The sequence below is a fragment of the Watersipora subatra genome, chromosome 3, assembly GCF_963576615.1.
Source record: "Watersipora subatra chromosome 3, tzWatSuba1.1, whole genome shotgun sequence".
NCBI lineage: Eukaryota > Metazoa > Bryozoa > Gymnolaemata > Cheilostomatida > Watersiporidae > Watersipora > Watersipora subatra.
The window spans coordinates 14,130,797-14,143,133 of NC_088710.1; positions in this window are offsets into that span (position 1 = coordinate 14,130,797).

Below are 12,337 nucleotides of genomic sequence, written 5' to 3' on the forward strand. Positions count from 1 at the left end.
CAACTGTATGGTGCTTCTGACTTTGTTAGTCACTATGATAATCCCTCTAATGAGTGCCATAGTGTCTTGCAGGAAAAAGCCAGAGATGGTTCTCTTGTGTGTCCAGTTAATGGAGACAATCTGCAAGACAGCGGGGAAGAACAAGTATCTCTACCGCTACCAACGCCTGATTCTACCGAAACCAACCTTGTACTGAGTGGCGCTCAGAAGGAACAAGGAGAAGTTTCAACGGTATATAAGGCTGTTGATGACCAGGTAGCTATTGATGCATCTATCGTCAATTTGGGAAGTTGGGAACTACGAAAACTCAATTCAATGATGTCATTAATGAGAATTCGAGACGATGGTGTCCTGGTTGTTCGAATTCTCAATGGCCAAAGAACTAAAGAGGTCATTGTCTGTCCTAAGACATTGCGAAAGGATTTAATATGGTCCACCCATACCCTCTCTCATTCCGGTCGGACAAAGACCTTAAAAAGGTTGAGGCTAACCTGGTATTGGCCGGGCATGACCGCTGATGTACGTAGGCTGTTACGTACTTGTGAAATTTGTCAACGTGCTAAGTCCGGGGGCCTTCTTCCCTCTTCCAGGGCTGGGCCACTCTGGGTTGGTCGACCATGGCAAAAAGTTGCTATTGATTTAGTGGGACCGTTGCCAGAAACCTTGAGAGGAAATAAGTGGGTCTTAGTTCTTACCGATCACTTTACTCGGTGGCAAGATGCGTTGCCTCTTTCGGATGCAACCGCACCCGTTGTTGCCGAAGCTTTAGATAGTCGAGTTTTTTGTTATTTTGGTCTCCCTGAAGAACTTCATAGCGATCGTGGTTCGCAGTTTGAAGGTGAACTTATGACCGAACTATGTCGTTTTTGGCGAATAACTAAAACACGTACTACACCGTACCACCCTCAGTCTAATGGAGTGGTGGAACGGGGTAATCGAACTCTTGGTGACTCACTTCGATCCATGCTCCTCAGTTCCGGACAAGAACAGAATAACTGGGATTGTTTGCTACCTCAAATTATGCGAGCTCTGCGAGCTACTCCGCATTCAAAAACTGAGGAAACTAGCAACTTTCTCATGTTTGGACGGGAATGTCGCCTGCCAGATCAGTTGATTGGTGGTACGTATTCATGTGAGCTGAACACAAGGCTAGAGTATGCCCAAAGACTAAAGGAGCGTCTAGAGTCAGCTCATGATCTGTTGAGGTCCCAACAGAGTTTACTCATGAGATGGCCTGACTCTGACGAGGAACCCTTATTTAAACCCGGCGAGTTGGTTTTGGTACAACGCAAGCGAAAGAAAAAAGGAGTTAACCCTAAGCTTCTGCCAAAGTTCGAGGGTCCTTTTTTTATTCGCAAGTCATTTAATAATGGCACCTATAAAATAGACGGCCGATGAGTAGTCAACGAATGTCGATTGAAATTATTTGTTCCTTGTGCTGACGCGGACGGTCGACAAACTCCTCATTTAGGACAAACCACCCATCAGTCTATTCTAGAGTACACAGATGAACCTGACAACAGGTCTGTTCACTCAGACTTGGCTGGTGATCCTGTTGTTCCAGAACCTGTGTTGCCTACGGGAAGGTTAGGAAGGACTCGACGCCGACCGAGGCATTTATTTGATTACACATTGTATTAGTTTTGAGTAGCGGTGCAAAACTAAACTAAGTAGATTGACTTCTTTGGTAGTGTCAGTTGTGATAATTATGAGCATGTAGATCTAATTCTCTTTTCATATGTAATTGTTAACATAGACTGTTTGGTTTATTTCCCTATGCACGAGGTGAAGGACTTTCTGTCTATCATTGCACACACCAGCATGCTGCACCTACAACTACTTATGGCACCAGCAACTCTTCCTTGCTTCCAATTCTGAAGTTGGTTACGTCTCTTACTACAGATGGCGGAATCGGTCCCACTCCAAATTGAAGTAGACGTAGAGGAGGAACAGATTGTGCTGGATAATAATGAAGACGAAAATTTAACGGTATCACCGGAACCTGAAGAACCGGTGGTCAATGTAGAGGAGCCCGAAACTCAGCTTACGACCACGGGCCCCGTCAGAAAGCGACTGCGCACTGTAAAGTTTGTCGATGAACAAACATCCGTGGAAGTCAAGAATGCCCGCCTTCACCCTAATGGATGCAAACTGTGTTCGTTTACCATATCTATCCCTGACAAACTTACGGAGCATATCCGCACCCACTTCACAAGGTTTTTCTGCTCCTGTGGTGTGTCGGAAAATATCAAATCGTTGATCGGCATGCATATTCAACAGCAGAAGAGGAACTTGGCCGCCGATCACCAGGACATAACGAGTTGTTATGAAGTGGACCGAACGCTTTTCCAGAATTTCCTACAGTTTGTGGGGTTACCAGATTCTACAGCGTTTGGAGAACTGGTGCACAGGAAGGATGGTGCTCGCAGCATCAAAGTGGAAACAGTAACTGCCCCAGCCACCACTTCTAATGATGCGTCATCCCTCAGTGTGACTTTCAACAAACGGAATCGGGATGTTCGGCTACTTATGAATGAAGAGGAGTCGACTGCTGCCGCAGCAAGCATTCGTGCTGGTCGGGAACAAAAGCAACAACAATCCCATAAACCATCCTCGGCATGTGTTGCTGCCCTCCGACCTGCCCTGAAACGAACAATGAGCGGTAGTGTTGTTAGACCCTCGACTCCTTTCACAGCGGTTCCCCGACCAACTACGCTAAATACGGCTACTACCAATGTACACTGCAATGCTGAAGTTTTGGTACTTCGAGAGGAGTTAAAGAGGGTTACTGCAGAACGTGATCGCCTCCGCGAAGAGAACATTGCTCTGCGAGTGGAAAACCAAGGCGCTCGACAGACGATTGGAACTGTACAAGAGCACCTTTCCCAAATCCAGCAAATTGGGAGACACCTGGGAATGGCTAGAGATTTGATTCACAAATTTATAGGGAATTAAAGTTGTACGAGTTTCCAATGTTGAATTGGGGTAAAACTTAACAACTTCTCCTATTAATAAGTTTCGACGAATTGTCGAAGAACAAACTTATATGTAATTTCTTTTTGTTGGCAATCGATGCTAAGATCATGTTGATACTGTGTCGCATCTAGGGGCGGAGAATGTTATGAAATTACATTTTGGCGAGTCCAATGATACTAATTTTTATAGCTTATGTTCCTAGAATTATTTTTTTGTATTGTGTGATTTTTCTTTTGTGATCAGATGGCTAGCTTTACTTTTAAATGAGATAGCTTTTTGTTTTGCGTTTAACTCACTCTCTTTTTGATGATCATTCAGTCAATTCGGACGTGTTTTAAGAAGAGTGTGTTAGAGGTAAATAGAATTCCATCAGAATTGTTAATTTTCCTTGTCGTATTTGTAATTGTAATTGTAAATTGTATTGTATTGTATCGTTGTATTGTATGTTTTGAATCTGGGTTGATTCTACAACTTGTTGTAGAATCCAGATAGTATTCATTTGTAATAAAATAAATACTCACTAGACAAAGGACCCGTGTTTTTGATTTGGAATGATATTTATTTGAGATATATAACCAATTCCATTTCAAGTGTTCGAATTATCAGAGTGTTCAAGTTATCAGAGCACTGTAACAAGTCCATGTATTTACTTATTTATTAGTAGACACATGAACATATACAAACTATAATATAAATCAAAAGCACAAATGGCTTGTTTAAAATTAAATGCTTCTAATGTAAAGTTTAAAACGTTTTTATCAAAAAGTATAGAGATTTTTCTATCACTTGATATTGGTTTGTTGTTTGAGGTGATGTTATTGCCAGGACGTTTTTTAGAATGACATTGGCAAAACTTGATCGTTGCTGAAATGCTCAAAGAAAAGACATCTTTTTCTTTTGAGCGTTTTACCCACGATCAATTTTGCCGATCTTTCTTGAAGTTTATGGAAAGATTACCTTACTTTACCTGGGATTCGTTAAGAGCAACACTCCGAGGCAGTTCAATTAAAAGTTTTACGAGGTTTTACGGTACATTGTATATCACTCACGCTTTTTGAATGGATACTTATTGAATGTACACACGTATTTTGTGTTTAGGGCAAACGATGAATAGTTTTATTTAGCTAAGACAACGTATACGTTTGACTACCACAATTCTTAAGACGTTTTAAACATTCAACATTCCGACGTTAATTCAACACGGAAAACTATTCATCACGGGCTAGCCAGGTCACGCACTCAAGGATTTTCGCCACGCAAATACAAAACAAAACAACATGCTGTTTTTGTTTTGTACGTGCGTGGCGAAAATCTTTGCGCCCGTGACCCGGCTAGCCCGTTCTATTCATCGTATAGCATTATAAATCAAATTTCACCAAACCTTTAGAACAGTCGTTGACAAAAATATTTTGCCGATGGAGGTAATAACGACGCTTATGAATTACAAAAAGTTGAGGTTTACCTCTATGGCTAGGAATAAAGTGATTTTCTAAAGCGATAGCAACCGTTTCGGTAGCCGTTGGGCAAAAAACAGTTTGTTATAACAGTGTTGAGTTCGAGTTATATAGAGCCATTTATCATTGCGTGGGAACGGACCAAGCAAATCCAGTCGAGTTAACCATGTGTTCGCTATATCCGAGGGTGAGTTATCCATGTTTCACTGTAGTTAGTTTAATCTATCACAACTAAAAATACATTGCATATTTTGTTGATGCATGGGCATACATATTTGGCAATATTTCACAATGCTATTGAAATCATGAGATTGTCAGACATTCAGACAAAGATATAAATTTAAACAGTTTCACTAAATACCGCATTACATTTTTATCATGTCATTAATGTCCAAACTAGAGTTCTTATGACACGAAAAGTTGTATATTGTATTTTTGAGATTAAATTTATTGTTCAATTAGCTAGTAAAGTTCTAGCAAAGGAAGGAATGCGGAAGATAAAATATGATGTCATCTCAACATTCATCTAGTTTCAGCAATGGTTTGTTGTTATCCACTCAAACATACCATCAGACATTCTGACACACTTGAACCTGTACGAGGAGCTGCTTGAAGCATTTAATATATTTACTTCACCATATTTGTTTCAGCTACTCGTGTGCCTAATTGCAACCAACTGTATCTTCTGCCTTATAGTAGCAAGGGTTGAGTGTGTTTTGGGATTCTAATGGACTTTTAGCTTGTTGAGTTGAATATCTGACAGATGTTATAAAATTTATTCATTATATGTAGTAGAGAACCTGAAGTTATGAAATTTTCCAAATTTGCATGCGATCGATGAAGTAAAGCTATCATCCTTCACATAACTTTATTTAGTAATATGGAGCAATCTCTGTTAACAAGAGTGTGTTTAAGGCTGCACTCTTGATACATTTGCTTATAAAAACAACATTTTTATTTAAAATTGCAGAAAGAAGATTTTGCATAATGAGATAAAAACTAAGACTGAATCAAATCACTAATTAGAGATTTAGTAGCAAGCATAAATGAGACAATTAATTAAAAAAATGAGTTGCTTTACTACTGAAAACATGATATGATCCCATGGGTACAACACTACTTGTTTTGCAAATGCTTTATTGATTGTACTGTTAGAATCATTACATTGTAAAGTGATGCAAGAAGTTTGCTGAAAGAACAAGCTAAATGCTTTGGATGATCAATAACAATTAAGGAGGGGAGATAAATCTGAATAGTGCATCAAATGTGGAACATGTTACCAGATGCAATACAAATTAACAAATAAAAAAGATTTGTGGATAAGAGAGTCAAATTGCCTAATCATTGCGTTAATTATTACTTTTTTTTTTAAATGTTATCATTTTAGTCTGTATCCGTGAGTTGCTTGTTTCTGTTTTTGTATTACCCGTGTTTAGATCCTGCATAAATTTCCCTGATTATTCGTATTTATCCTTTCACACATACGAAAAATGTTGTTTTCTATTCCATGACACCAACAGCATTGCTGACTTGAGTGCTGTTTGTGCTTTTTTAGATAGAGTATTTTAATAAATCTTTGTAGAATTCTAGAAAAATTATTTACTATTCCATGACACCAACATACTACATCCACCATCATATGTTTCAGTTTATGAACTTTCTGTTACTACAACCTTCAATTCACTATTCAGACTCCCTTTGCAACACTATTAGATTACCAACTTTTAAAATACGTCTGTGCAACTCGTTCAATAACGGCTGATTTCTGTCTTCCCATTTCTGTTTTGGCATGTAACAGAAAGCATTTTGCTGATGGCTACTAATGCCAATAAAAAATTATACATACATGTACTGTATACTAGTACATCATATCTAGAACATGTTACCAGATAAAATGCAATTTCACAAATAAAAAAGATTTGTTAACAAAAAGCCAAATAGTGTAACTGTTGTTTTAATTACTAGCTTCTTTTTAACACATCTTAGTCTGTATCTGAATGTTGCGTGTTTCAGTATTTGTCTTACATGTTTCTAATTCCTGTGTAAACTATGATCAGAATACATGTATTTGTCTTTTCACACATATTACAAACATTGTTTTTTTTCCGTGACATTATCATACTATATCCACCATCGTACATTTCAGTTGATGAACTTTCTATTACTACAACCTTCTATTCGTTATCCTGATTTCTCCGCAATACTATTAAACTATCAACTTTTAAAACACTTGTTCAACCCACCGAATAATTCCAAAGTTCTGTCTTCTCATTTTTAATTAAACATTTAATAAAAAACATTTTGCTGATGATTGATGGCAATAAAAGTTATGCATGTTTATTGATTACATTGATATTAATTCAGAGTGATTTCCACAAATAGAAAATAGTTGCTAAATGCTAGTTGTAATATACGGCGTAAGATTCATGTCTCTCACTCATCACCTGAAGTTCAGATTTCTCCAATAGATCATATCAATTACAATAACAGTGAAGGTGAAAATTGTCTAAAGAGGAGCTACTCAATCAATAAGCTGATTTGCTCAACCTCAGATACAAAGCAAGGTAAAACTAATTTTAAAGAAATATTTACAGTCAGGTATAATTTGATGCTTACATTAGGTATGTCATCCTCATCATTGACCGCAGAACTATCAGTATTGTAAACCTTGCGTGGGATAAACCAGAGCAGGAAAAATGTCATGAGGAGAATGTCTAGAGTCAAGGCTTCCACCCTCATGGCAGGCCATATCTGGAAGTTTGGAGAAGGAAGTGCTACATCAGTCTTGAAGTCGTCAGCAGTAATGTTTTTTATGGTCGACATGATTGATGCTAACAGAACTTCTGGTTTTGAGGTCGAATAATATCAGACTGGCATCTTGTACATCTTAGTCTGTATCTGTAATAAAATTAAACAGTAACCAGCTTTAGAGTGTCCAACTTTATAAAATCAAATGCATATGAAACCTGCTGTTGACATCATGTCAGCTCAAGCAGGTGATCCTGTCTTTACTTTTATCCATTATGAACACAAGTCACATGACTGTAAGTAGCTAATGTATTTAATAGTCCCACGACCAAACACGAGCGAAGCGATTGGTCAGGAGATTTATGATAAATGCATATCTGCACTCAACTCCCGAAAAATTATCCGTTGACGGCGTGACCAAACCCTTGAGCCGAAATTTCTTCAACAAATTTAACCATTTTTCTGTAGAGTCGTTTAAGTATAATAACGGTACGAAACACATATAAACCTATAAATATGTTACCAAGCCTTTAAAAGGTTACCACAACATTCTAAAACTAACCCATCTAATCAGATTATACATAAATAGACAGATTAGTTTGGCCTAAAATCGAAATAGAAACTTGAGAAGCCTTTTTTAATCAAAATTAAGACTGGCCAACGAAACGCCAATAAGGCCGTGCGACAAATAGTATAACCATTAAGTCGTGCCGAAGATTGCCAAAAGCCGAAGATTGCCGAAGAAGCCCAATTGCCGAAGATTTCTGTAATTAACGTAGACTGTTTGAGGCGTAGACCGATTTACAGGTACGAAAATGTGGTACACAGTTTATCAGCCTACGGTTTTTGTCCAATTACCGAAGGTTTTTTAAATTATCTAGAACATTAGCCAGACTTCTTTACATCTTATCTACAAGCTACAGTCAAACTACAATGCCCCTTTGTGACAAGAATATTTGTTTATTTCACTCCAGTTTGCAGAAAACTTCCAGCCGTGTAAATGCTAATGCTTGCTTTCCGTTACATATCGCTGTCAAAACCGTTCTACATTCAACACGACCAACTTTCAAACTGTATATTACACGGCAGCTTGCCAATCTGACTTCTAATATTGCATTTCAGAGATATAATAAACATATTTCATTATTGCTGTTGTTAGTTAAATTACGTACAGTAGGTTAAGTCTACAGCTTGAATTAATATTTATTTTATTGTTGTAAAAAATAAGTTTGAGATAACAGTAAAGTAAGTCTGATATTTATACAACCTTTTGTTTAGCATAATTGACCTTTTGAAGTTCATTTCAAAACAACTTAACAACTACCATGGACATACAACCTCTCAGAACACCACGTCGTCGCAGTGGCCGTCTATGTGTCTCCCAATTATTACGGAGGATGAGAAATAGAAGGTCCTCACAGCAACCATCAACATCAAATGATAATGTTTAACAACACGCTACTCAAAATAATAACAACAACTCATCGATTCAGATAATTCTTTAGTAGATGGTGTAGGCGATGTAAATGACATGGACTTGGCAGCTTCTTTATTTACAGATGAAGATCATGATTTTATGGACATTGTTGACCATGAAAATATTGCACCAAATATTGCACAAAACAATATTGCTCCTACCAATGCTGCCCCCCTCCATCACATTTCTCATTTTCAATCAATGGATTGTTCTGATTTTCAAGAGCTGTGTAACAATTTTCTAGGCAGACTTGGCAACAACATATCACAGCTCACATGTACTGAATGTAATGAGAAACATTTTATTACATACAATACTCAAATATGACTATGTCATACGTGCTAACAAGTTAGACCTGACACTGTTAATAAGTTCAGTGCAGCCAACAATATGGACCCAGGTCCATCTGTTGAATTGTTATCTTCTCTTACACTTATAGAACAGTTACTCATTGTTCAGGTTAATCCTACAATGTCTATATTCCTTCTTCCGCGTGGTGGCCATTTTGGGTTCAGAGGTCATGTCATCAACTTTTAACGATTCTGATGAAATTATCGCAATATTTAATTATAAGAATGGTTATTTGATTTTATAAGATCTAATTATAAGAATAAGCTTTCGAATTTACAAGAGCGAAGTATATAGTGACCGATGTTGGGCAATACGTTACTGTTATTATTTTTTCTAGAGAGCTTTGTTTAATAAATTTTCTAAAAATCTATATAAATATCACAACTTCTTGATATTGTTAGCTATGACATTTTGAAATGTAAACAAAAGTGTGCATTGGTTTTCTATTATTACTGTATTACTGGTTGTTCTAATAATATCATTGGTTGTTCAAATAATATCAGTGCATTTTACTTCTAATATTGCATTTCTTTCATTGCGGGGAGAGATATAATCTTTTCCTTTCATTATTGCTGTTTGTTGTACATAATAACACCCAGTACATTACAGCTACCATTGCAGATATCCCATTGCACTGCAGTGCCATTTGACTGCTAATATTGCATTTCTCAACCAAAAATACCCTTTCTTTTTTCCAATATCACTTTGGTCGTGGGCTGTATGACATGGGAATTTCTAGTTATTAAAAATATAGTTTACTAGTTGAGAACAAAGCAGCTGCTAAGCAGCTGACAAAACATTAAACCTAGAGCAATAAAACAAGCAATGCTGTCGATAATATAGCAGTTTGGCTCTCTGTGTAAGAGATGGACGACATACTTCAAGAGATAATTAAATTGGATGCTGAGAACCGGTTGAAGTTTGTGAAAAATGAGCTAAAGACAGTATTTTTGAAATTTGAGGAGAAATATGACTATCCACACTCACCTGGCATTGTACTCTCACTTGAAGAAAAACCAGAAAGGGATGAAGCGTGGTGGAGAGTGAGATACAACTGTGATGCTTTTATTGAATGGCTAGAAGATAAGAAGTAAGTGTCATCTATTTGCAATGCATGTGATAATAGCATACGACCCGCATATGATCATTAATAGAGTATTGCGTGAATAGTCTAATAAATGAGGAGCGCTGAGAGATTCATGTACCAGAGTAAAATACAAAAGTAACCACAGCAGTGAAGTAAACATCACAGAAAATTAAAAATGAGGGAAAAGTCAACATGAGTTTCTCTCAGTATATGGTAGTCCTTGGCCAACTGTAGACTAATATGAGCTGCTGATTGCCTGTGGTAAAGAGTGGTAATTACACAAAGAACACAACCATGAAATTTTACCGGTTAGGCTATTATTGTATGATTAGTCTAATAAATTGGAAAGGCTAAGTGATTCTGATAGCAGACTATGCAGATTTTTATATTAGAGTGATGAGAGACTCTTATACTAGAATATTGAGAGACTATTATACTAGAGTGTTGAAAGACTCTGATACTAAAGTTGAGAGAATCTGATACTAGAGTTGAGAGACTCTGATACTAGAGTTGAGAGACTCTGATACTAGAGTTGAGAGACTCTGATACTAGAGTATTGAGAGACACTGATGGCAAAATATATTGTAAAAACAGATTTATTTTTTTAATAAAACCCTTCAGTTTTACGAACACAGTGTAAATAAAGCTAGCGGGTAAAAGCACATTATTTTAGAGCTAATAAACTACACATAGGAGAGTCTCTGTAAATTTTAACCATTGCTAGCTATTACTATAATGTCACTTCCTGTGTTTATTTACAGAAACCAGCTTCCTACAGTTCATTTTGAGGAATTAAAAAAATTAGCTAAGTATTTGAATACGTGGAAAGGAGATCTACGAAAGCAAGTAGAAACTCAAAAATTACTTGACACTCAAGCAACGGAATGTCTCCGGCTGGCACATAAGGCAGTAAATCATCATATTCGGAGCAGGGAGCAAGAACTGGAACGAGACATCGAACAACTAACCAATGTCCATGCTAACGAAGGGGAGCAATGAACAGTAACAATACTGTCCCTCATCAAATAACAATTAGACCTGAATGTTTAGCCATATTTAACTGAATGCTGTAATTAAATTATTAAGCAGCTAAAATCTCTAGTGGTTAAACTTACCATTTAGTATTCCATAGATGTTAGTGTGTGCCATTTGACATTCATAGATGTTAATAGGTGTTTTCAAGGTACTTCACTGATTCTGAGAGCTGCAGTAGTAGCTATAATTAGCAATGTGTGAATGGCTTATATCGTGTGGAGTTGTCATAAAATTCATACACAGACGTTGACCTAAAGTTCCAATGAACAATGCTTGAACCTTGAGGTATTCCTGGAGTCAGGGGCAGATCTCCTATAGTGCATTTGGTGCAAATGCACCACCATAAATATGGCAAAAATTTAAAAAAAAAGATTTAAAATCCATCAATAATTGAGTAAATTACAATTCATTTCTCTGAGAATTTGCTTCGGGAGGAAATGAACAAAAACGGCCTAGTAGAGCTTGTTATAATGAACCAGTTTTAATAACATTGACCTGAATTTGTTTAGCTCATAAACAAATGAGAGTGGTCCCAATAAACATCCCCAATTGAGCTACAAATTTTCGAAAGAAGTACTACCAGCAATTTTAAAAGCAAAATGTCTCAAAAGAAAGGTCAAGAACGAACTTTGGATCATTTTTTTCGACGACAAAACAACAATTAAAAAAAGTATGCCTAATATGTCTGTTTTATAATAGCATCGTTAGGTAGCTAATACTACGAAACATTTTTTATGATAGTTTGCAGAAATGATGGCTAATTTTTGCACAGCCAAACCAAATGGCTGTTGAGGTTTTGTGATTGATTTTGTCTTGATTTTATTTTATTGCATGTTTGTTAACTTTCTGTTTACATGTAATCTTGATATACATAGAATAAGGAACATTATAAAACACTTATTTAATTAATCATATACAATGTCACTTTTTATCTCTAAACTGGTTGTTTGCTGCAAATAATGATTACACCTTTTTGGGCTCAAACACACCTCTCCTTCATTCTAAGATGCCTAAATTTTAAAAGGTTCCGCTAGCGCGGGGCCAGGTAGGGGGGTCGTCCCGAGAACCCCCTCCCACTCTAGATATATTACACAAACTTTACACCACACACTTTTTTCCTAGATCCACCCCTGGGAGTAGTTGACAAACGGATGAGTGTATTTATACTGAATGCATTTCATACACAACAAGAAGTTGTGGAATAGATAA